At 46.2% G+C, this 24966-nt stretch overlaps 11 non-coding genes across 11 annotated transcripts; all 11 read left to right on the top strand.

Moving 5' to 3' along the window:
• Positions 1-1218: 1218 nt before the first annotated feature.
• Positions 1219-1409, top strand: LOC130330358 (U2 spliceosomal RNA). Its single transcript, XR_008873527.1, has one exon. It is a non-coding gene; the product is annotated as a U2 spliceosomal RNA (small nuclear RNA).
• A 2095-nt stretch (positions 1410-3504) lies between these two features.
• LOC130330357 (U2 spliceosomal RNA) lies at positions 3505-3695 on the top strand. Its single transcript, XR_008873526.1, has one exon. It is a non-coding gene; the product is annotated as a U2 spliceosomal RNA (small nuclear RNA).
• A 2092-nt stretch (positions 3696-5787) lies between these two features.
• LOC130330356 (U2 spliceosomal RNA) lies at positions 5788-5978 on the top strand. The gene has a single exon (XR_008873525.1). It is a non-coding gene; the product is annotated as a U2 spliceosomal RNA (small nuclear RNA).
• A 2075-nt stretch (positions 5979-8053) lies between these two features.
• On the top strand, positions 8054-8244 carry LOC130330355 (U2 spliceosomal RNA). The gene has a single exon (XR_008873524.1). It is a non-coding gene; the product is annotated as a U2 spliceosomal RNA (small nuclear RNA).
• Positions 8245-10333: 2089 nt separating this feature from the next.
• Positions 10334-10524, top strand: LOC130330353 (U2 spliceosomal RNA). Its single transcript, XR_008873522.1, has one exon. It is a non-coding gene; the product is annotated as a U2 spliceosomal RNA (small nuclear RNA).
• A 2089-nt stretch (positions 10525-12613) lies between these two features.
• On the top strand, positions 12614-12804 carry LOC130330352 (U2 spliceosomal RNA). Its single transcript, XR_008873521.1, has one exon. It is a non-coding gene; the product is annotated as a U2 spliceosomal RNA (small nuclear RNA).
• Positions 12805-14887: 2083 nt separating this feature from the next.
• LOC130330350 (U2 spliceosomal RNA) lies at positions 14888-15078 on the top strand. The gene has a single exon (XR_008873520.1). It is a non-coding gene; the product is annotated as a U2 spliceosomal RNA (small nuclear RNA).
• A 2081-nt stretch (positions 15079-17159) lies between these two features.
• Positions 17160-17350, top strand: LOC130330349 (U2 spliceosomal RNA). Its single transcript, XR_008873519.1, has one exon. It is a non-coding gene; the product is annotated as a U2 spliceosomal RNA (small nuclear RNA).
• A 2098-nt stretch (positions 17351-19448) lies between these two features.
• LOC130330348 (U2 spliceosomal RNA) lies at positions 19449-19639 on the top strand. The gene has a single exon (XR_008873518.1). It is a non-coding gene; the product is annotated as a U2 spliceosomal RNA (small nuclear RNA).
• A 2090-nt stretch (positions 19640-21729) lies between these two features.
• Positions 21730-21920, top strand: LOC130330347 (U2 spliceosomal RNA). Its single transcript, XR_008873517.1, has one exon. It is a non-coding gene; the product is annotated as a U2 spliceosomal RNA (small nuclear RNA).
• A 2085-nt stretch (positions 21921-24005) lies between these two features.
• LOC130330346 (U2 spliceosomal RNA) lies at positions 24006-24196 on the top strand. The gene has a single exon (XR_008873516.1). It is a non-coding gene; the product is annotated as a U2 spliceosomal RNA (small nuclear RNA).
• The last annotated feature ends 770 nt before the right edge of the window (positions 24197-24966 follow it).

Below are 24966 nucleotides of genomic sequence, written 5' to 3'. Positions count from 1 at the left end.
CTAAAGTCGCAGAAATGTCACACATATTTGGCCTGCAACTTTCTGTGCGACAAATTCAGACAGGAAAAATCAGTATAAATCCTTAGAAAATTATCCCCCAGTGTCTCCATCTGCTGGCGGTATTGAATAAGCATTGCTGCACTGATGGGGTATGCATTAGACGAAAAAAAAGAAGAAAAAGAAGAATAATACGCCCAGAAAAGAGGCGAAAAGGAGAAAAACGTAAAAAAACGTGAAAAAAAAGTAAGAGGAAGAGAAGGGAAAAAAAGGTGGAAATGGGTTTAAAAGTGATTTCGGCGGAGAAATATATATATATATATATATATATATATATATATATATATACGCGCACACACACACATATATATAAACGTATTCTCCGTTGAGATATTGCAGCCGCTGCTGTGTCCAGGCCCAGGAGCCTTAGCACTGTGCTGTGATGTCACTCAATACCACTGACATCACTAGGTGTAAACAACATCTCTCCTTTGCTGTGTATGTGACTATGGAGCTGTTTGGTGATGTCGTCTATTATGGCCTTCATAGAAGCAACAGGAGATTGTTGCATCCATCTAGAACCCTCAGAACTACAGTGCTATGATGTCACTCACTTCCACAGGCCTTGCAGAGTGTAAACAACAACAACCCAGCTTTGTTGTGTATGTAACCATAGGGATTTGTGATGTCACCTAGAACCTTCACAGCAGCGACAGCTTTATGAGGAGCATCAGCACTGCTCTGCCTGAGCAGAACCATCACCGCCATAGGTTGTCAAATAACCCGGGTTTAACCCACACAGGTAAGTCCAATGGGGTGCAGGCATGTCCTCTATGCTTACAGCTTCCCGTGGGTGTTGGTTTGATACCGTTTGGGGACAGCCAAGGAGGCATCTGCAGGCAACAAAGGTAGGTGTGTGCTTGTGTGTGTGTTTCCTATGCAGATCCTAAGCCCAGTGTCACATGCAAGTAGGAGGAGTAAGAAGGGTTCCTGGCAAATCCGGGTTATGGATTGCATTTAAAAAGGCCCCGTGGGAGTGCAATGGGCCCCTGTCTTGCTGCTTAGCAATAATGGTATGGGTTTAGGTTCTGCTGTGTGTACTGGTGGTTGACTGCCCCCCAGCCCAGAGTGTGCATGGAAAATTGTCTGGCAGCCTCCCTGACAGCAAGCAGTGATAGTGCCCATGAAGGGCACCTTGTTGGGCCCGCCCCTTTCACGGTTATCGCTTCTCGGCCTTTTGGCTAAGATCAAGTGTAGTATCTGTTCTTATCAGTTTAATATCTGATACGTCCCCTATCTGGGGACCATATATTAAATGGATTTTTGAGAACGGGGGCCGATTTCGAAGCTTGCTTCCGTCGCCCTATGCATTGACCCGATATGGCAGTATCTTCGGGTACAGTGCACCACCCCCTTACAGGGTTAAAAAGAAAGATTCCTACTTTCATTGCTACCTGCTTGCTGGCTAGCCAGCTAGCCAGCCCTGTGGGCCTTGCTGCTGCTGCAGCCAAAAAACAAAAGGTGGTGCTGCTGCTGCTTCTGCTGCTTCTGCTTCTGCTTGTGTCTGGCCGCTGTTGGAGCGTCCAGGCACAGGACTTCTGCTGCTGCTGACTAAATGGCCTCCTTAATTGGATCATTTGAGTAGCCAGCACACCTGTGCAGGTAGGGCATGACATGATAGGCAGCTGCCTTGATAGCGGGTGGGTGCTGAATGTTCCTAATTGACAAAATAAGATTAATGCTTATGAAGAAATATAAAATCTCATCCCTTCCCCAATATCGCGCCACACCCCTACCCCTTAATTCCCTGGTTGAACTTGATGGACATATGTCTTTTTTCGACCGTACTAACTATGTAACTATGTAACATAACATGGGGGGGGGGGGGGGGGGTCTCCTGGCTGTTCACACAGGTGTGTCATTGCTGTACATTGACCATGCATTGCTTCTGTGGTATTGCAAAGGCAAAGACAAATGCTTCCAGCCATCCATTGCACTAATGGATTGGTCATCAGCTGGCTGTCTATGTCCCGCATCAATATAGACCAAAGTACAGAGGGTTAGGCTATGCTATTGTGCACCTACCTGATGCATCAGAAGGTGCGAGGCCCTTGCTAAATTCTGTGCACAGACTTTGAGATCTATACTTTAGACTGTATCTAAACCTGCTCCAACATGGACTGACATTCTGGCCTACTTTCAGCCGATGCGACTTGTCTGTCGCTGAACAGTCGCTTTTTATGTATTCAGCACCTATGTATAATGTTGTAAAAATGCTCTAGAAGCTAAAGTCGCAGAAATGTCACACATATTTGGCCTGCAACTTTCTGTGCGACAAATTCAGACAGGAAAAATCAGTATAAATCCTTAGAAAATTATCCCCCAGTGTCTCCATCTGCTGGCGGTATTGAATAAGCATTGCTGCACTGATGGGGTATACATTAGACGAAAAAAAAGAAGAAAAAGAAGAATAATACGCCCAGAAAAGAGGCGAAAAGGAGAAAAACGTAAAAAAACGTGAAAAAAAAGTAAGAGGAAGAGAAGGGAAAAAAAGGTGGAAATGGGTTTAAAAGTGATTTCGGCGGAGAAATATATATATATATATATATATATATATATATATATATATATATACGCGCACACACACACATATATATAAACGTATTCTCCGTTGAGATATTGCAGCCGCTGCTGTGTCCAGGCCCAGGAGCCTTAGCACTGTGCTGTGATGTCACTCAATACCACTGACATCACTAGGTGTAAACAACATCTCTCCTTTGCTGTGTATGTGACTATGGAGCTGTTTGGTGATGTCGTCTATTATGGCCTTCATAGAAGCAACAGGAGATTGTTGCATCCATCTAGAACCCTCAGAACTACAGTGCTATGATGTCACTCACTTCCACAGGCCTTGCAGAGTGTAAACAACAACAACCCAGCTTTGTTGTGTATGTAACCATAGGGATTTGTGATGTCACCTAGAACCTTCACAGCAGCGACAGCTTTATGAGGAGCATCAGCACTGCTCTGCCTGAGCAGAACCATCACCGCCATAGGTTGTCAAATAACCCGGGTTTAACCCACACAGGTAAGTCCAATGGGGTGCAGGCATGTCCTCTATGCTTACAGCTTCCCGTGGGTGTTGGTTTGATACCGTTTGGGGACAGCCAAGGAGGCATCTGCAGGCAACAAAGGTAGGTGTGTGCTTGTGTGTGTGTTTCCTATGCAGATCCTAAGCCCAGTGTCACATGCAAGTAGGAGGAGTAAGAAGGGTTCCTGGCAAATCCGGGTTATGGATTGCATTTAAAAAGGCCCCGTGGGAGTGCAATGGGCCCCTGTCTTGCTGCTTAGCAATAATGGTATGGGTTTAGGTTCTGCTGTGTGTACTGGTGGTTGACTGCCCCCCAGCCCAGAGTGTGCATGGAAAATTGTCTGGCAGCCTCCCTGACAGCAAGCAGTGATAGTGCCCATGAAGGGCACCTTGTTGGGCCCGCCCCTTTCACGGTTATCGCTTCTCGGCCTTTTGGCTAAGATCAAGTGTAGTATCTGTTCTTATCAGTTTAATATCTGATACGTCCCCTATCTGGGGACCATATATTAAATGGATTTTTGAGAACGGGGGCCGATTTCGAAGCTTGCTTCCGTCGCCCTATGCATTGACCCGATATGGCAGTATCTTCGGGTACAGTGCACCACCCCCTTACAGGGTTAAAAAGAAAGATTCCTACTTTCATTGCTACCTGCTTGCTGGCTAGCCAGCTAGCCAGCCCTGTGGGCCTTGCTGCTGCTGCAGCCAAAAAACAAAAGGTGGTGCTGCTGCTGCTTCTGCTTCTGCTTCTGCTTGTGTCTGGCCGCTGTTGGAGCGTCCAGGCACAGGACTTCTGCTGCTGCTGACTAAATGGCCTCCTTAATTGGATCATTTGAGTAGCCAGCACACCTGTGCAGGTAGGGCATGACATGATAGGCAGCTGCCTTGATAGCGGGTGGGTGCTGAATGTTCCTAATTGACAAAATAAGATTAATGCTTATGAAGAAATATAAAATCTCATCCCTTCCCCAATATCGCGCCACACCCCTACCCCTTAATTCCCTGATTGAACTTGATGGACATATGTCTTTTTTCGACCGTACTAACTATGTAACTATGTAACATAACATGGGGGGGGGGGGGGGGGGTCTCCTGGCTGTTCACACAGGTGTGTCATTGCTGTACATTGACCATGCATTGCTTCTGTGGTATTGCAAAGGCAAAGACAAATGCTTCCAGCCATCCATTGCACTAATGGATTGGTCATCAGCTGGCTGTCTATGTCCCGCATCAATATAGACCAAAGTACAGAGGGTTAGGCTATGCTATTGTGCACCTACCTGATGCATCAGAAGGTGCGAGGCCCTTGCTAAATTCTGTGCACAGACTTTGAGATCTATACTTTAGACTGTATCTAAACCTGCTCCAACATGGACTGACATTCTGGCCTACTTTCAGCCGATGCGACTTGTCTGTCGCTGAACAGTCGCTTTTTATGTATTCAGCACCTATGTATAATGTTGTAAAAATGCTCTAGTAGCTAAAGTCGCAGAAATGTCACACATATTTGGCCTGCAACTTTCTGTGCGACAAATTCAGACAGGAAAAATCAGTATAAATCCTTAGAAAATTATCCCCCAGTGTCTCCATCTGCTGGCGGTATTGAATAAGCATTGCTGCACTGATGGGGTATGCATTAGACGAAAAAAAAGAAGAAAAAGAAGAATAATACGCCCAGAAAAGAGGCGAAAAGGAGAAAAACGTAAAAAAACGTGAAAAAAAAGTAAGAGGAAGAGAAGGGAAAAAAAGGTGGAAATGGGTTTAAAAGTGATTTCGGCGGAGAAATATATATATATATATATATATATATATATATATATATATATATACGCGCACACACACACATATATATAAACGTATTCTCCGTTGAGATATTGCAGCCGCTGCTGTGTCCAGGCCCAGGAGCCTTAGCACTGTGCTGTGATGTCACTCAATACCACTGACATCACTAGGTGTAAACAACATCTCTCCTTTGCTGTGTATGTGACTATGGAGCTGTTTGGTGATGTCGTCTATTATGGCCTTCATAGAAGCAACAGGAGATTGTTGCATCCATCTAGAACCCTCAGAACTACAGTGCTATGATGTCACTCACTTCCACAGGCCTTGCAGAGTGTAAACAACAACAACCCAGCTTTGTTGTGTATGTAACCATAGGGATTTGTGATGTCACCTAGAACCTTCACAGCAGCGACAGCTTTATGAGGAGCATCAGCACTGCTCTGCCTGAGCAGAACCATCACCGCCATAGGTTGTCAAATAACCCGGGTTTAACCCACACAGGTAAGTCCAATGGGGTGCAGGCATGTCCTCTATGCTTACAGCTTCCCGTGGGTGTTGGTTTGATACCGTTTGGGGACAGCCAAGGAGGCATCTGCAGGCAACAAAGGTAGGTGTGTGCTTGTGTGTGTGTTTCCTATGCAGATCCTAAGCCCAGTGTCACATGCAAGTAGGAGGAGTAAGAAGGGTTCCTGGCAAATCCGGGTTATGGATTGCATTTAAAAAGGCCCCGTGGGAGTGCAATGGGCCCCTGTCTTGCTGCTTAGCAATAATGGTATGGGTTTAGGTTCTGCTGTGTGTACTGGTGGTTGACTGCCCCCCAGCCCAGAGTGTGCATGGAAAATTGTCTGGCAGCCTCCCTGACAGCAAGCAGTGATAGTGCCCATGAAGGGCACCTTGTTGGGCCCGCCCCTTTCACGGTTATCGCTTCTCGGCCTTTTGGCTAAGATCAAGTGTAGTATCTGTTCTTATCAGTTTAATATCTGATACGTCCCCTATCTGGGGACCATATATTAAATGGATTTTTGAGAACGGGGGCCGATTTCGAAGCTTGCTTCCGTCGCCCTATGCATTGACCCGATATGGCAGTATCTTCGGGTACAGTGCACCACCCCCTTACAGGGTTAAAAAGAAAGATTCCTACTTTCATTGCTACCTGCTTGCTGGCTAGCCAGCTAGCCAGCCCTGTGGGCCTTGCTGCTGCTGCAGCCAAAAAACAAAAGGTGGTGCTGCTGCTGCTTCTGCTGCTTCTGCTTCTGCTTGTGTCTGGCCGCTGTTGGAGCGTCCAGGCACAGGACTTCTGCTGCTGCTGACTAAATGGCCTCCTTAATTGGATCATTTGAGTAGCCAGCACACCTGTGCAGGTAGGGCATGACATGATAGGCAGCTGCCTTGATAGCGGGTGGGTGCTGAATGTTCCTAATTGACAAAATAAGATTAATGCTTATGAAGAAATATAAAATCTCATCCCTTCCCCAATATCGCGCCACACCCCTACCCCTTAATTCCCTGGTTGAACTTGATGGACATATGTCTTTTTTCGACCGTACTAACTATGTAACTATGTAACATAACATGGGGGGGGGGGGGTCTCCTGGCTGTTCACACAGGTGTGTCATTGCTGTACATTGACCATGCATTGCTTCTGTGGTATTGCAAAGGCAAAGACAAATGCTTCCAGCCATCCATTGCACTAATGGATTGGTCATCAGCTGGCTGTCTATGTCCCGCATCAATATAGACCAAAGTACAGAGGGTTAGGCTATGCTATTGTGCACCTACCTGATGCATCAGAAGGTGCGAGGCCCTTGCTAAATTCTGTGCACAGACTTTGAGATCTATACTTTAGACTGTATCTAAACCTGCTCCAACATGGACTGACATTCTGGCCTACTTTCAGCCGATGCGACTTGTCTGTCGCTGAACAGTCGCTTTTTATGTATTCAGCACCTATGTATAATGTTGTAAAAATGCTCTAGAAGCTAAAGTCGCAGAAATGTCACACATATTTGGCCTGCAACTTTCTGTGCGACAAATTCAGACAGGAAAAATCAGTATAAATCCTTAGAAAATTATCCCCCAGTGTCTCCATCTGCTGGCGGTATTGAATAAGCATTGCTGCACTGATGGGGTATGCATTAGACGAAAAAAAAGAAGAAAAAGAAGAATAATACGCCCAGAAAAGAGGAAAAGGAGAAAAACGTAAAAAAACGTGAAAAAAAAGTAAGAGGAAGAGAAGGGAAAAAAAGGTGGAAATGGGTTTAAAAGTGATTTCGGCGGAGAAATATATATATATATATATATATATATATATACGCGCACACACACACATATATATAAACGTATTCTCCGTTGAGATATTGCAGCCGCTGCTGTGTCCAGGCCCAGGAGCCTTAGCACTGTGCTGTGATGTCACTCAATTACCACTGACATCACTAGGTGTAAACAACATCTCTCCTTTGCTGTGTATGTGACTATGGAGCTGTTGGTGATGTCATCTATTATGGCCTTCATAGAAGCAACAGGAGATTGTTGCATCCATCTAGAACCCTCAGAACTACAGTGCTATGATGTCACTCACTTCCACAGGCCTTGCAGAGTGTAAACAACAACAACCCAGCTTTGTTGTGTATGTAACCATAGGGATTTGTGATGTCACCTAGAACCTTCACAGCAGCGACAGCTTTATGAGGGAGCATCAGCACTGCTCTGCCTGAGCAGAACCATCACCGCCATAGGTTGTCAAATAACCCGGGTTTAACCCACACAGGTAAGTCCAATGGGGTGCAGCGCATGTCCTCTATGCTTACAGCTTCCCGTGGGTGTTGGTTTGATACCATTTGGGGACAGCCAAGGAGGCATCTGCAGGCAACAAAGGTAGGTGTGTGCTTGTGTGTGTGTTTCTATGCAGATCCTAAGCCCAGTGTCACATGCAAGTAGGAGGAGTAAGAAGGGTTCCTGGCAAATCCGGGTTATGGATTGCATTTAAAAAGGCCCCGTGGGAGTGCAATGGGCCCCTGTCTTGCTGCTTAGCAATAATGGTATGGGTTTAGGTTCTGCTGTGTGTACTGGTGGTTGACTGCCCCCCAGCCCAGAGTGTGCATGGAAAATTGTCTGGCAGCCTCCCTGACAGCAAGCAGTGATAGTGCCCATGAAGGGCACCTTGTTGGGCCCGCCCCTTTCACGGTTATCGCTTCTCGGCCTTTTGGCTAAGATCAAGTGTAGTATCTGTTCTTATCAGTTTAATATCTGATACGTCCCCTATCTGGGGACCATATATTAAATGGATTTTTGAGAACGGGGGCCGATTTCGAAGCTTGCTTCCGTCGCCCTATGCATTGACCCGATATGGCAGTATCTTCGGGTACAGTGCACCACCCCCTTACAGGGTTAAAAAGAAAGATTCCTACTTTCATTGCTACCTGCTTGCTGGCTAGCCAGCTAGCCAGCCCTGTGGGCCTTGCTGCTGCTGCAGCCAAAAAACAAAAGGTGGTGCTGCTGCTGCTTCTGCTGCTTCTGCTTCTGCTTGTGTCTGGCCGCTGTTGGAGCGTCCAGGCACAGGACTTCTGCTGCTGCTGACTAAATGGCCTCCTTAATTGGATCATTTGAGTAGCCAGCACACCTGTGCAGGTAGGGGCATGACATGATAGGCAGCTGCCTTGATAGCGGGTGGGTGCTGAATGTTCCTAATTGACAAAATAAGATTAATGCTTATGAAGAAATATAAAATCTCATCCCTTCCCCAATATCGCGCCACACCCCTACCCCTTAATTCCCTGGTTGAACTTGATGGACATATGTCTTTTTTCGACCGTACTAACTATGTAACTATGTAACATAACATGGGGGGGGGGGGGGGGTCTCCTGGCTGTTCACACAGGTGTGTCATTGCTGTACATTGACCATGCATTGCTTCTGTGGTATTGCAAAGGCAAAGACAAATGCTTCCAGCCATCCATTGCACTAATGGATTGGTCATCAGCTGGCTGTCTATGTCCCGCATCAATATAGACCAAAGTACAGAGGGTTAGGCTATGCTATTGTGCACCTACCTGATGCATCAGAAGGTGCGAGGCCCTTGCTAAATTCTGTGCACAGACTTTGAGATCTATACTTTAGACTGTATCTAAACCTGCTCCAACATGGACTGACATTCTGGCCTACTTTCAGCCGATGCGACTTGTCTGTCGCTGAACAGTCGCTTTTTATGTATTCAGCACCTATGTATAATGTTGTAAAAATGCTCTAGAAGCTAAAGTCGCAGAAATGTCACACATATTTGGCCTGCAACTTTCTGTGCGACAAATTCAGACAGGAAAAATCAGTATAAATCCTTAGAAAATTATCCCCCAGTGTCTCCATCTGCTGGCGGTATTGAATAAGCATTGCTGCACTGATGGGGTATGCATTAGACGAAAAAAAAGAAGAAAAAGAAGAATAATACGCCCAGAAAAGAGGCGAAAAGGAGAAAAACGTAAAAAAACGTGAAAAAAAGTAAGAGGAAGAGAAGGGAAAAAAAGGTGGAAATGGGTTTAAAAGTGATTTCGGCGGAGAAATATATATATATATATATATATATATATATATATATATATACGCGCACACACACACATATATATAAACGTATTCTCCGTTGAGATATTGCAGCCGCTGCTGTGTCCAGGCCCAGGAGCCTTAGCACTGTGCTGTGATGTCACTCAATACCACTGACATCACTACGTATAAACAACATCTCTCCTTTGCTGTGTATGTGACTATGGAGCTGTTTGGTGATGTCGTCTATTATGGCCTTCATAGAAGCAACAGGAGATTGTTGCATCCATCTAGAACCCTCAGAACTACAGTGCTATGATGTCACTCACTTCCACAGGCCTTGCAGAGTGTAAACAACAACAACCCAGCTTTGTTGTGTATGTAACCATAGGGATTTGTGATGTCACCTAGAACCTTCACAGCAGCGACAGCTTTATGAGGAGCATCAGCACTGCTCTGCCTGAGCAGAACCATCACCGCCATAGGTTGTCAAATAACCCGGGTTTAACCCACACAGGTAAGTCCAATGGGGTGCAGGCATGTCCTCTATGCTTACAGCTTCCCGTGGGTGTTGGTTTGATACCGTTTGGGGACAGCCAAGGAGGCATCTGCAGGCAACAAAGGTAGGTGTGTGCTTGTGTGTGTGTTTCCTATGCAGATCCTAAGCCCAGTGTCACATGCAAGTAGGAGGAGTAAGAAGGGTTCCTGGCAAATCCGGGTTATGGATTGCATTTAAAAAGGCCCCGTGGGAGTGCAATGGGCCCCTGTCTTGCTGCTTAGCAATAATGGTATGGGTTTAGGTTCTGCTGTGTGTACTGGTGGTTGACTGCCCCCCAGCCCAGAGTGTGCATGGAAAATTGTCTGGCAGCCTCCCTGACAGCAAGCAGTGATAGTGCCCATGAAGGGCACCTTGTTGGGCCCGCCCCTTTCACGGTTATCGCTTCTCGGCCTTTTGGCTAAGATCAAGTGTAGTATCTGTTCTTATCAGTTTAATATCTGATACGTCCCCTATCTGGGGACCATATATTAAATGGATTTTTGAGAACGGGGGCCGATTTCGAAGCTTGCTTCCGTCGCCCTATGCATTGACCCGATATGGCAGTATCTTCGGGTACAGTGCACCACCCCCTTACAGGGTTAAAAAGAAAGATTCCTACTTTCATTGCTACCTGCTTGCTGGCTAGCCAGCTAGCCAGCCCTGTGGGCCTTGCTGCTGCTGCAGCCAAAAAACAAAAGGTGGTGCTGCTGCTGCTTCTGCTGCTTCTGCTTCTGCTTGTGTCTGGCCGCTGTTGGAGCGTCCAGGCACAGGACTTCTGCTGCTGCTGACTAAATGGCCTCCTTAATTGGATCATTTGAGTAGCCAGCACACCTGTGCAGGTAGGGCATGACATGATAGGCAGCTGCCTTGATAGCGGGTGGGTGCTGAATGTTCCTAATTGACAAAATAAGATTAATGCTTATGAAGAAATATAAAATCTCATCCCTTCCCCAATATCGCGCCACACCCCTACCCCTTAATTCCCTGGTTGAACTTGATGGACATATGTCTTTTTTCGACCGTACTAACTATGTAACTATGTAACATAACATGGGGGGGGGGGGGGTCTCCTGGCTGTTCACACAGGTGTGTCATTGCTGTACATTGACCATGCATTGCTTCTGTGGTATTGCAAAGGCAAAGACAAATGCTTCCAGCCATCCATTGCACTAATGGATTGGTCATCAGCTGGCTGTCTATGTCCCGCATCAATATAGACCAAAGTACAGAGGGTTAGGCTATGCTATTGTGCACCTACCTGATGCATCAGAAGGTGCGAGGCCCTTGCTAAATTCTGTGCACAGACTTTGAGATCTATACTTTAGACTGTATCTAAACCTGCTCCAACATGGACTGACATTCTGGCCTACTTTCAGCCGATGCGACTTGTCTGTCGCTGAACAGTCGCTTTTTATGTATTCAGCACCTATGTATAATGTTGTAAAAATGCTCTAGTAGCTAAAGTCGCAGAAATGTCACACATATTTGGCCTGCAACTTTCTGTGCGACAAATTCAGACAGGAAAAATCAGTATAAATCCTTAGAAAATTATCCCCCAGTGTCTCCATCTGCTGGCGGTATTGAATAAGCATTGCTGCACTGATGGGGTATGCATTAGACGAAAAAAAAGAAGAAAAAGAAGAATAATACGCCCAGAAAAGAGGCGAAAAGGAGAAAAACGTAAAAAAACGTGAAAAAAAAGTAAGAGGAAGAGAAGGGAAAAAAAGGTGGAAATGGGTTTAAAAGTGATTTCGGCGGAGAAATATATATATATATATATATATATATATATATATATATATATATGCGCACACACACACATATATATAAACGTATTCTCCGTTGAGATATTGCAGCCGCTGCTGTGTCCAGGCCCAGGAGCCTTAGCACTGTGCTGTGATGTCACTCAATACCACTGACATCACTAGGTGTAAACAACATCTCTCCTTTGCTGTGTATGTGACTATGGAGCTGTTTGGTGATGTCGTCTATTATGGCCTTCATAGAAGCAACAGGAGATTGTTGCATCCATCTAGAACCCTCAGAACTACAGTGCTATGATGTCACTCACTTCCACAGGCCTTGCAGAGTGTAAACAACAACAACCCAGCTTTGTTGTGTATGTAACCATAGGGATTTGTGATGTCACCTAGAACCTTCACAGCAGCGACAGCTTTATGAGGAGCATCAGCACTGCTCTGCCTGAGCAGAACCATCACCGCCATAGGTTGTCAAATAACCCGGGTTTAACCCACACAGGTAAGTCCAATGGGGTGCAGGCATGTCCTCTATGCTTACAGCTTCCCGTGGGTGTTGGTTTGATACCGTTTGGGGACAGCCAAGGAGGCATCTGCAGGCAACAAAGGTAGGTGTGTGCTTGTGTGTGTGTTTCCTATGCAGATCCTAAGCCCAGTGTCACATGCAAGTAGGAGGAGTAAGAAGGGTTCCTGGCAAATCCGGGTTATGGATTGCATTTAAAAAGGCCCCGTGGGAGTGCAATGGGCCCCTGTCTTGCTGCTTAGCAATAATGGTATGGGTTTAGGTTCTGCTGTGTGTACTGGTGGTTGACTGCCCCCCAGCCCAGAGTGTGCATGGAAAATTGTCTGGCAGCCTCCCTGACAGCAAGCAGTGATAGTGCCCATGAAGGGCACCTTGTTGGGCCCGCCCCTTTCACGGTTATCGCTTCTCGGCCTTTTGGCTAAGATCAAGTGTAGTATCTGTTCTTATCAGTTTAATATCTGATACGTCCCCTATCTGGGGACCATATATTAAATGGATTTTTGAGAACGGGGGCCGATTTCGAAGCTTGCTTCCGTCGCCCTATGCATTGACCCGATATGGCAGTATCTTCGGGTACAGTGCACCACCCCCTTACAGGGTTAAAAAGAAAGATTCCTACTTTCATTGCTACCTGCTTGCTGGCTAGCCAGCTAGCCAGCCCTGTGGGCCTTGCTGCTGCTGCAGCCAAAAAACAAAAGGTGGTGCTGCTGCTGCTTCTGCTGCTTCTGCTTCTGCTTGTGTCTGGCCGCTGTTGGAGCGTCCAGGCACAGGACTTCTGCTGCTGCTGACTAAATGGCCTCCTTAATTGGATCATTTGAGTAGCCAGCACACCTGTGCAGGTAGGGCATGACATGATAGGCAGCTGCCTTGATAGCGGATGGGTGCTGAATGTTCCTAATTGACAAAATAAGATTAATGCTTATGAAGAAATATAAAATCTCATCCCTTCCCCAATATCGCGCCACACCCCTACCCCTTAATTCCCTGGTTGAACTTGATGGACATATGTCTTTTTTCGACCGTACTAACTATGTAACTATGTAACATAACATGGGGGGGGGGGGGGGGTCTCCTGGCTGTTCACACAGGTGTGTCATTGCTGTACATTGACCATGCATTGCTTCTGTGGTATTGCAAAGGCAAAGACAAATGCTTCCAGCCATCCATTGCACTAATGGATTGGTCATCAGCTGGCTGTCTATGTCCCGCATCAATATAGACCAAAGTACAGAGGGTTAGGCTATGCTATTGTGCACCTACCTGATGCATCAGAAGGTGCGAGGCCCTTGCTAAATTCTGTGCACAGACTTTGAGATCTATACTTTAGACTGTATCTAAACCTGCTCCAACATGGACTGACATTCTGGCCTACTTTCAGCCGATGCGACTTGTCTGTCGCTGAACAGTCGCTTTTTATGTATTCAGCACCTATGTATAATGTTGTAAAAATGCTCTAGAAGCTAAAGTCGCAGAAATGTCACACATATTTGGCCTGCAACTTTCTGTGCGACAAATTCAGACAGGAAAAATCTGTATAAATCCTTAGAAAATTATCCCCCAGTGTCTCCATCTGCTGGCGGTATTGAATAAGCATTGCTGCACTGATGGGGTATGCATTAGACGAAAAAAAAGAAGAAAAAGAAGAATAATACGCCCAGAAAAGAGGCGAAAAGGAGAAAAACGTAAAAAAACGTGAAAAAAAAGTAAGAGGAAGAGAAGGGAAAAAAAGGTGGAAATGGGTTTAAAAGTGATTTCGGCGGAGAAATATATATATATATATATATATATATATATATATACGCGCACACACACACATATATATAAACGTATTCTCCGTTGAGATATTGCAGCCGCTGCTGTGTCCAGGCCCAGGAGCCTTAGCACTGTGCTGTGATGTCACTCAATACCACTGACATCACTAGGTGTAAACAACATCTCTCCTTTGCTGTGTATGTGACTATGGAGCTGTTTGGTGATGTCATCTATTATGGCCTTCATAGAAGCAACAGGAGATTGTTGCATCCATCTAGAACCCTCAGAACTACAGTGCTATGATGTCACTCACTTCCACAGGCCTTGCAGAGTGTAAACAACAACAACCCAGCTTTGTTGTGTATGTAACCATAGGGATTTGTGATGTCACCTAGAACCTTCACAGCAGCGACAGCTTTATGAGGAGCATCAGCACTGCTCTGCCTGAGCAGAACCATCACCGCCATAGGTTGTCAAATAACCCGGGTTTAACCCACACAGGTAAGTCCAATGGGGTGCAGGCATGTCCTCTATGCTTACAGCTTCCCGTGGGTGTTGGTTTGATACCATTTGGGGACAGCCAAGGAGGCATCTGCAGGCAACAAAGGTAGGTGTGTGCTTGTGTGTGTGTTTCCTATGCAGATCCTAAGCCCAGTGTCACATGCAAGTAGGAGGAGTAAGAAGGGTTCCTGGCAAATCCGGGTTATGGATTGCATTTAAAAAGGCCCCGTGGGAGTGCAATGGGCCCCTGTCTTGCTGCTTAGCAATAATGGTATGGGTTTAGGTTCTGCTGTGTGTACTGGTGGTTGACTGCCCCCCAGCCCAGAGTGTGCATGGAAAATTGTCTGGCAGCCTCCCTGACAGCAAGCAGTGATAGTGCCCATGAAGGGCACCTTGTTGGGCCCGCCCCTTTCACGGTTATCGCTTCTCGGCCTTTTGGCTAAGATCAAGTGTAGTATCTGTTCTTATCAGTTTAATATCTGATACGTCCCCTATCTGGGGACCATATATTAAATGGATTTTTGAGAACGGGGGCCGATTTCGAAGCTTGCTTCCGTCGCCCTATGCATTGACCCGATATGGCAGTATCTTCGGGTACAGTGCACCACCCCCTTACAGGGTTAAAAAGAAAGATTCCTACTTTCATTGCTACCTGCTTGCTGGCTAGCCAGCTAGCCAGCCCTGTGGGCCTTGCTGCTGCTGCAGCCAAAAAACAAAAGGTGGTGCTGCTGCTGCTTCTGCTGCTTCTGCTTCTGCTTGTGTCTGGCCGCTGTTGGAGCGTCCAGGCACAGGACTTCTGCTGCTGCTGACTAAATGGCCTCCTTAATTGGATCATTTGAGTAGCCAGCACACCTGTGCAGGTAGGGCATGACATGATAGGCAGCTGCCTTGATAGCGGGTGGGTGCTGAATGTTCCTAATTGACAAAATAAGATTAATGCTTATGAAGAAATATAAAATCTCATCCCTTCCCCAATATCGCGCCACACCCCTACCCCTTAATTCCCTGGTTGAACTTGATGGACATATGTCTTTTTTCGACCGTACTAACTATGTAACTATGTAACATAACATGGGGGGGGGGGGGGTCTCCTGGCTGTTCACACAGGTGTGTCATTGCTGTACATTGACCATGCATTGCTTCTGTGGTATTGCAAAGGCAAAGACAAATGCTTCCAGCCATCCATTGCACTAATGGATTGGTCATCAGCTGGCTGTCTATGTCCCGCATCAATATAGACCAAAGTACAGAGGGTTAGGCTATGCTATTGTGCACCTACCTGATGCATCAGAAGGTGCGAGGCCCTTGCTAAATTCTGTGCACAGACTTTGAGATCTATACTTTAGACTGTATCTAAACCTGCTCCAACATGGACTGACATTCTGGCCTACTTTCAGCCGATGCGACTTGTCTGTCGCTGAACAGTCGCTTTTTATGTATTCAGCACCTATGTATAATGTTGTAAAAATGCTCTAGAAGCTAAAGTCGCAGAAATGTCACACATATTTGGCCTGCAACTTTCTGTGCGACAAATTCAGACAGGAAAAATCAGTATAAATCCTTAGAAAATTATCCCCCAGTGTCTCCATCTGCTGGCGGTATTGAATAAGCATTGCTGCACTGATGGGGTATGCATTAGACGAAAAAAAAGAAGAAAAAGAAGAATAATACGCCCAGAAAAGAGGCGAAAAGGAGAAAAACGTAAAAAAACGTGAAAAAAAAGTAAGAGGAAGAGAAGGGAAAAAAAGGTGGAAATGGGTTTAAAAGTGATTTCGGCGGAGAAATATATATATATATATATATATATATATATATATACGCGCACACACACACATATATATAAACGTATTCTCCGTTGAGATATTGCAGCCGCTGCTGTGTCCAGGCCCAGGAGCCTTAGCACTGTGCTGTGATGTCACTCAATACCACTGACATCACTACGTGTAAACAACATCTCTCCTTTGCTGTGTATGTGACTATGGAGCTGTTTGGTGATGTCGTCTATTATGGCCTTCATAGAAGCAACAGGAGATTGTTGCATCCATCTAGAACCCTCAGAACTACAGTGCTATGATGTCACTCACTTCCACAGGCCTTGCAGAGTGTAAACAACAACAACCCAGCTTTGTTGTGTATGTAACCATAGGGATTTGTGATGTCACCTAGAACCTTCACAGCAGCGACAGCTTTATGAGGAGCATCAGCACTGCTCTGCCTGAGCAGAACCATCACCGCCATAGGTTGTCAAATAACCCGGGTTTAACCCACACAGGTAAGTCCAATGGGGTGCAGGCATGTCCTCTATGCTTACAGCTTCCCGTGGGTGTTGGTTTGATACCGTTTGGGGACAGCCAAGGAGGCATCTGCAGGCAACAAAGGTAGGTGTGTGCTTGTGTGTGTGTTTCCTATGCAGATCCTAAGCCCAGTGTCACATGCAAGTAGGAGGAGTAAGAAGGGTTCCTGGCAAATCCGGGTTATGGATTGCATTTAAAAAGGCCCCGTGGGAGTGCAATGGGCCCCTGTCTTGCTGCTTAGCAATAATGGTATGGGTTTAGGTTCTGCTGTGTGTACTGGTGGTTGACTGCCCCCCAGCCCAGAGTGTGCATGGAAAATTGTCTGGCAGCCTCCCTGACAGCAAGCAGTGATAGTGCCCATGAAGGGCACCTTGTTGGGCCCGCCCCTTTCACGGTTATCGCTTCTCGGCCTTTTGGCTAAGATCAAGTGTAGTATCTGTTCTTATCAGTTTAATATCTGATACGTCCCCTATCTGGGGACCATATATTAAATGGATTTTTGAGAACGGGGGCCGATTTCGAAGCTTGCTTCCGTCGCCCTATGCATTGACCCGATATGGCAGTATCTTCGGGTACAGTGCACCACCCCCTTACAGGGTTAAAAAGAAAGATTCCTACTTTCATTGCTACCTGCTTGCTGGCTAGCCAGCTAGCCAGCCCTGTGGGCCTTGCTGCTGCTGCAGCCAAAAAACAAAAGGTGGTGCTGCTGCTGCTTCTGCTGCTTCTGCTTCTGCTTGTGTCTGGCCGCTGTTGGAGCGTCCAGGCACAGGACTTCTGCTGCTGCTGACTAAATGGCCTCCTTAATTGGATCATTTGAGTAGTCAGCACACCTGTGCAGGTAGGGCATGACATGATAGGCAGCTGCCTTGATAGCGGGTGGGTGCTGAATGTTCCTAATTGACAAAATAAGATTAATGCTTATGAAGAAATATAAAATCTCATCCCTTCCCCAATATCGCGCCACACCCCTACCCCTTAATTCCCTGGTTGAACTTGATGGACATATGTCTTTTTTCGACCGTACTAACTATGTAACTATGTAACATAACATGGGGGGGGGGGGGGGTCTCCTGGCTGTTCACACAGGTGTGTCATTGCTGTACATTGACCATGCATTGCTTCTGTGGTATTGCAAAGGCAAAGACAAATGCTTCCAGCCATCCATTGCACTAATGGATTGGTCATCAGCTGGCTGTCTATGTCCCGCATCAATATAGACCAAAGTACAGAGGGTTAGGCTATGCTATTGTGCACCTACCTGATGCATCAGAAGGTGCGAGGCCCTTGCTAAATTCTGTGCACAGACTTTGAGATCTATACTTTAGACTGTATCTAAACCTGCTCCAACATGGACTGACATTCTGGCCTACTTTCAGCCGATGCGACTTGTCTGTCGCTGAACAGTCGCTTTTTATGTATTCAGCACCTATGTATAATGTTGTAAAAATGCTCTAGAAGCTAAAGTCGCAGAAATGTCACACATATTTGGCCTGCAACTTTCTGTGCGACAAATTCAGACAGGAAAAATCAGTATAAATCCTTAGAAAATTATCCCCCAGTGTCTCCATCTGCTGGCGGTATTGAATAAGCATTGCTGCACTGATGGGGTATGCATTAGACGAAAAAAAAGAAGAAAAAGAAGAATAATACGCCCAGAAAAGAGGCGAAAAGGAGAAAAACGTAAAAAAACGTGAAAAAAAAGTAAGAGGAAGAGAAGGGAAAAAAAGGTGGAAATGGGTTTAAAAGTGATTTCGGCGGAGAAATATATATATATATATATATATATATATATATATATATATATATATATATACGCGCACACACACACATATATATAAACGTATTCTCCGTTGAGATATTGCAGCCGCTGCTGTGTCCAGGCCCAGGAGCCTTAGCACTGTGCTGTGATGTCACTCAATACCACTGACATCACTAGGTGTAAACAACATCTCTCCTTTGCTGTGTATGTGACTATGGAGCTGTTTGGTGATGTCGTCTATTATGGCCTTCATAGAAGCAACAGGAGATTGTTGCATCCATCTAGAACCCTCAGAACTACAGTGCTATGATGTCACTCACTTCCACAGGCCTTGCAGAGTGTAAACAACAACAACCCAGCTTTGTTGTGTATGTAACCATAGGGATTTGTGATGTCACCTAGAACCTTCACAGCAGCGACAGCTTTATGAGGAGCATCAGCACTGCTCTGCCTGAGCAGAACCATCACCGCCATAGGTTGTCAAATAACCCGGGTTTAACCCACACAGGTAAGTCCAATGGGGTGCAGGCATGTCCTCTATGCTTACAGCTTCCCGTGGGTGTTGGTTTGATACCGTTTGGGGACAGCCAAGGAGGCATCTGCAGGCAACAAAGGTAGGTGTGTGCTTGTGTGTGTGTTTCCTATGCAGATCCTAAGCCCAGTGTCACATGCAAGTAGGAGGAGTAAGAAGGGTTCCTGGCAAATCCGGGTTATGGATTGCATTTAAAAAGGCCCCGTGGGAGTGCAATGGGCCCCTGTCTTGCTGCTTAGCAATAATGGTATGGGTTTAGGTTCTGCTGTGTGTACTGGTGGTTGACTGCCCCCCAGCCCAGAGTGTGCATGGAAAATTGTCTGGCAGCCTCCCTGACAGCAAGCAGTGATAGTGCCCATGAAGGGCACCTTGTTGGGCCCGCCCCTTTCACGGTTATCGCTTCTCGGCCTTTTGGCTAAGATCAAGTGTAGTATCTGTTCTTATCAGTTTAATATCTGATACGTCCCCTATCTGGGGACCATATATTAAATGGATTTTTGAGAACGGGGGCCGATTTCGAAGCTTGCTTCCGTCGCCCTATGCATTGACCCGATATGGCAGTATCTTCGGGTACAGTGCACCACCCCCTTACAGGGTTAAAAAGAAAGATTCCTACTTTCATTGCTACCTGCTTGCTGGCTAGCCAGCTAGCCAGCCCTGTGGGCCTTGCTGCTGCTGCAGCCAAAAAACAAAAGGTGGTGCTGCTGCTGCTTCTGCTGCTTCTGCTTCTGCTTGTGTCTGGCCGCTGTTGGAGCGTCCAGGCACAGGACTTCTGCTGCTGCTGACTAAATGGCCTCCTTAATTGGATCATTTGAGTAGCCAGCACACCTGTGCAGGTAGGGCATGACATGATAGGCAGCTGCCTTGATAGCGGGTGGGTGCTGAATGTTCCTAATTGACAAAATAAGATTAATGCTTATGAAGAAATATAAAATCTCATCCCTTCCCCAATATCGCGCCACACCCCTACCCCTTAATTCCCTGGTTGAACTTGATGGACATATGTCTTTTTTCGACCGTACTAACTATGTAACTATGTAACATAACATGGGGGGGGGGGGGGGGGTCTCCTGGCTGTTCACACAGGTGTGTCATTGCTGTACATTGACCATGCATTGCTTCTGTGGTATTGCAAAGGCAAAGACAAATGCTTCCAGCCATCCATTGCACTAATGGATTGGTCATCAGCTGGCTGTCTATGTCCCGCATCAATATAGACCAAAGTACAGAGGGTTAGGCTATGCTATTGTGCACCTACCTGATGCATCAGAAGGTGCGAGGCCCTTGCTAAATTCTGTGCACAGACTTTGAGATCTATACTTTAGACTGTATCTAAACCTGCTCCAACATGGACTGACATTCTGGCCTACTTTCAGCCGATGCGACTTGTCTGTCGCTGAACAGTCGCTTTTTATGTATTCAGCACCTATGTATAATGTTGTAAAAATGCTCTAGTAGCTAAAGTCGCAGAAATGTCACACATATTTGGCCTGCAACTTTCTGTGCGACAAATTCAGACAGGAAAAATCAGTATAAATCCTTAGAAAATTATCCCCCAGTGTCTCCATCTGCTGGCGGTATGGAATAAGCATTGCTGCACTGATGGGGTATGCATTAGACGAAAAAAAAGAAGAAAAAGAAGAATAATACGCCCAGAAAAGAGGCGAAAAGGAGAAAAACGTAAAAAAACGTGAAAAAAAAGTAAGAGGAAGAGAAGGGAAAAAAAGGTGGAAATGGGTTTAAAAGTGATTTCGGCGGAGAAATATATATATATATATATATATATATATATATATATATATACGCGCACACACACACATATATATAAACGTATTCTCCGTTGAGATATTGCAGCCGCTGCTGTGTCCAGGCCCAGGAGCCTTAGCACTGTGCTGTGATGTCACTCAATACCACTGACATCACTAGGTGTAAACAACATCTCTCCTTTGCTGTGTATGTGACTATGGAGCTGTTTGGTGATGTCATCTATTATGGCCTTCATAGAAGCAACAGGAGATTGTTGCATCCATCTAGAACCCTCAGAACTACAGTGCTATGATGTCACTCACTTCCACAGGCCTTGCAGAGTGTAAACAACAACAACCCAGCTTTGTTGTGTATGTAACCATAGGGATTTGTGATGTCACCTAGAACCTTCACAGCAGCGACAGCTTTATGAGGAGCATCAGCACTGCTCTGCCTGAGCAGAACCATCACCGCCATAGGTTGTCAAATAACCCGGGTTTAACCCACACAGGTAAGTCCAATGGGGTGCAGGCATGTCCTCTATGCTTACAGCTTCCCGTGGGTGTTGGTTTGATACCATTTGGGGACAGCCAAGGAGGCATCTGCAGGCAACAAAGGTAGGTGTGTGCTTGTGTGTGTGTTTCCTATGCAGATCCTAAGCCCAGTGTCACATGCAAGTAGGAGGAGTAAGAAGGGTTCCTGGCAAATCCGGGTTATGGATTGCATTTAAAAAGGCCCCGTGGGAGTGCAATGGGCCCCTGTCTTGCTGCTTAGCAATAATGGTATGGGTTTAGGTTCTGCTGTGTGTACTGGTGGTTGACTGCCCCCCAGCCCAGAGTGTGCATGGAAAATTGTCTGGCAGCCTCCCTGACAGCAAGCAGTGATAGTGCCCATGAAGGGCACCTTGTTGGGCCCGCCCCTTTCACGGTTATCGCTTCTCGGCCTTTTGGCTAAGATCAAGTGTAGTATCTGTTCTTATCAGTTTAATATCTGATACGTCCCCTATCTGGGGACCATATATTAAATGGATTTTTGAGAACGGGGGCCGATTTCGAAGCTTGCTTCCGTCGCCCTATGCATTGACCCGATATGGCAGTATCTTCGGGTACAGTGCACCACCCCCTTACAGGGTTAAAAAGAAAGATTCCTACTTTCATTGCTACCTGCTTGCTGGCTAGCCAGCTAGCCAGCCCTGTGGGCCTTGCTGCTGCTGCAGCCAAAAAACAAAAGGTGGTGCTGCTGCTGCTTCTGCTGCTTCTGCTTCTGCTTGTGTCTGGCCGCTGTTGGAGCGTCCAGGCACAGGACTTCTGCTGCTGCTGACTAAATGGCCTCCTTAATTGGATCATTTGAGTAGCCAGCACACCTGTGCAGGTAGGGCATGACATGATAGGCAGCTGCCTTGATAGCGGGTGGGTGCTGAATGTTCCTAATTGACAAAATAAGATTAATGCTTATGAAGAAATATAAAATCTCATCCCTTCCCCAATATCGCGCCACACCCCTACCCCTTAATTCCCTGGTTGAACTTGATGGACATATGTCTTTTTTCGACCGTACTAACTATGTAACTATGTAACATAACATGGGGGGGGGGGGGGGGTCTCCTGGCTGTTCACACAGGTGTGTCATTGCTGTACATTGACCATGCATTGCTTCTGTGGTATTGCAAAGGCAAAGACAAATGCTTCCAGCCATCCATTGCACTAATGGATTGGTCATCAGCTGGCTGTCTATGTCCCGCATCAATATAGACCAAAGTACAGAGGGTTAGGCTATGCTATTGTGCACCTACCTGATGCATCAGAAGGTGCGAGGCCCTTGCTAAATTCTGTGCACAGACTTTGAGATCTATACTTTAGACTGTATCTAAACCTGCTCCAACATGGACTGACATTCTGGCCTACTTTCAGCCGATGCGACTTGTCTGTCGCTGAACAGTCGCTTTTTATGTATTCAGCACCTATGTATAATGTTGTAAAAATGCTCTAGTAGCTAAAGTCGCAGAAATGTCACACATATTTGGCCTGCAACTTTCTGTGCGACAAATTCAGACAGGAAAAATCAGTATAAATCCTTAGAAAATTATCCCCCAGTGTCTCCATCTGCTGGCGGTATTGAATAAGCATTGCTGCACTGATGGGGTATGCATTAGACGAAAAAAAAGAAGAAAAAGAAGAATAATACGCCCAGAAAAGAGGCGAAAAGGAGAAAAACGTAAAAAAACGTGAAAAAAAAGTAAGAGGAAGAGAAGGGAAAAAAAGGTGGAAATGGGTTTAAACGTGATTTCGGCGGAGAAATATATATATATATATATATATATATATATATATATACGCGCACACACACACATATATATAAACGTATTCTCCGTTGAGATATTGCAGCCGCTGCTGTGTCCAGGCCCAGGAGCCTTAGCACTGTGCTGTGATGTCACTCAATACCACTGACATCACTAGGTGTAAACAACATCTCTCCTTTGCTGTGTATGTGACTATGGAGCTGTTTGGTGATGTCGTCTATTATGGCCTTCATAGAAGCAACAGGAGATTGTTGCATCCATCTAGAACCCTCAGAACTACAGTGCTATGATGTCACTCACTTCCACAGGCCTTGCAGAGTGTAAACAACAACAACCCAGCTTTGTTGTGTATGTAACCATAGGGATTTGTGATGTCACCTAGAACCTTCACAGCAGCGACAGCTTTATGAGGAGCATCAGCACTGCTCTGCCTGAGCAGAACCATCACCGCCATAGGTTGTCAAATAACCCGGGTTTAACCCACACAGGTAAGTCCAATGGGGTGCAGGCATGTCCTCTATGCTTACAGCTTCCCGTGGGTGTTGGTTTGATACCGTTTGGGGACAGCCAAGGAGGCATCTGCAGGCAACAAAGGTAGGTGTGTGCTTGTGTGTGTGTTTCCTATGCAGATCCTAAGCCCAGTGTCACATGCAAGTAGGAGGAGTAAGAAGGGTTCCTGGCAAATCCGGGTTATGGATTGCATTTAAAAAGGCCCCGTGGGAGTGCAATGGGCCCCTGTCTTGCTGCTTAGCAATAATGGTATGGGTTTAGGTTCTGCTGTGTGTACTGGTGGTTGACTGCCCCCCAGCCCAGAGTGTGCATGGAAAATTGTCTGGCAGCCTCCCTGACAGCAAGCAGTGATAGTGCCCATGAAGGGCACCTTGTTGGGCCCGCCCCTTTCACGGTTATCGCTTCTCGGCCTTTTGGCTAAGATCAAGTGTAGTATCTGTTCTTATCAGTTTAATATCTGATACGTCCCCTATCTGGGGACCATATATTAAATGGATTTTTGAGAACGGGGGCCGATTTCGAAGCTTGCTTCCGTCGCCCTATGCATTGACCCGATATGGCAGTATCTTCGGGTACAGTGCACCACCCCCTTACAGGGTTAAAAAGAAAGATTCCTACTTTCATTGCTACCTGCTTGCTGGCTAGCCAGCTAGCCAGCCCTGTGGGCCTTGCTGCTGCTGCAGCCAAAAAACAAAAGGTGGTGCTGCTGCTGCTTCTGCTGCTTCTGCTTCTGCTTGTGTCTGGCCGCTGTTGGAGCGTCCAGGCACAGGACTTCTGCTGCTGCTGACTAAATGGCCTCCTTAATTGGATCATTTGAGTAGCCAGCACACCTGTGCAGGTAGGGCATGACATGATAGGCAGCTGCCTTGATAGCGGGTGGGTGCTGAATGTTCCTAATTGACAAAATAAGATTAATGCTTATGAAGAAATATAAAATCTCATCCCTTCCCCAATATCGCGCCACACCCCTACCCCTTAATTCCCTGGTTGAACTTGATGGACATATGTCTTTTTTCGACCGTACTAACTATGTAACTATGTAACATAACATGGGGGGGGGGGGGGGGGGTCTCCTGGCTGTTCACACAGGTGTGTCATTGCTGTACATTGACCATGCATTGCTTCTGTGGTATTGCAAAGGCAAAGACAAATGCTTCCAGCCATCCATTGCACTAATGGATTGGTCATCAGCTGGCTGTCTATGTCCCGCATCAATATAGACCAAAGTACAGAGGGTTAGGCTATGCTATTGTGCACCTACCTGATGCATCAGAAGGTGCGAGGCCCTTGCTAAATTCTGTGCACAGACTTTGAGATCTATACTTTAGACTGTATCTAAACCTGCTCCAACATGGACT

This window comes from Hyla sarda, unplaced genomic scaffold, assembly GCF_029499605.1.
Source record: "Hyla sarda isolate aHylSar1 unplaced genomic scaffold, aHylSar1.hap1 scaffold_335, whole genome shotgun sequence".
NCBI classification, from domain to species: domain Eukaryota; kingdom Metazoa; phylum Chordata; class Amphibia; order Anura; family Hylidae; genus Hyla; species Hyla sarda.
Note: the sequence above shows the minus strand (reverse complement) of the source record. Positions and strands in the feature narration are given on the sequence as shown.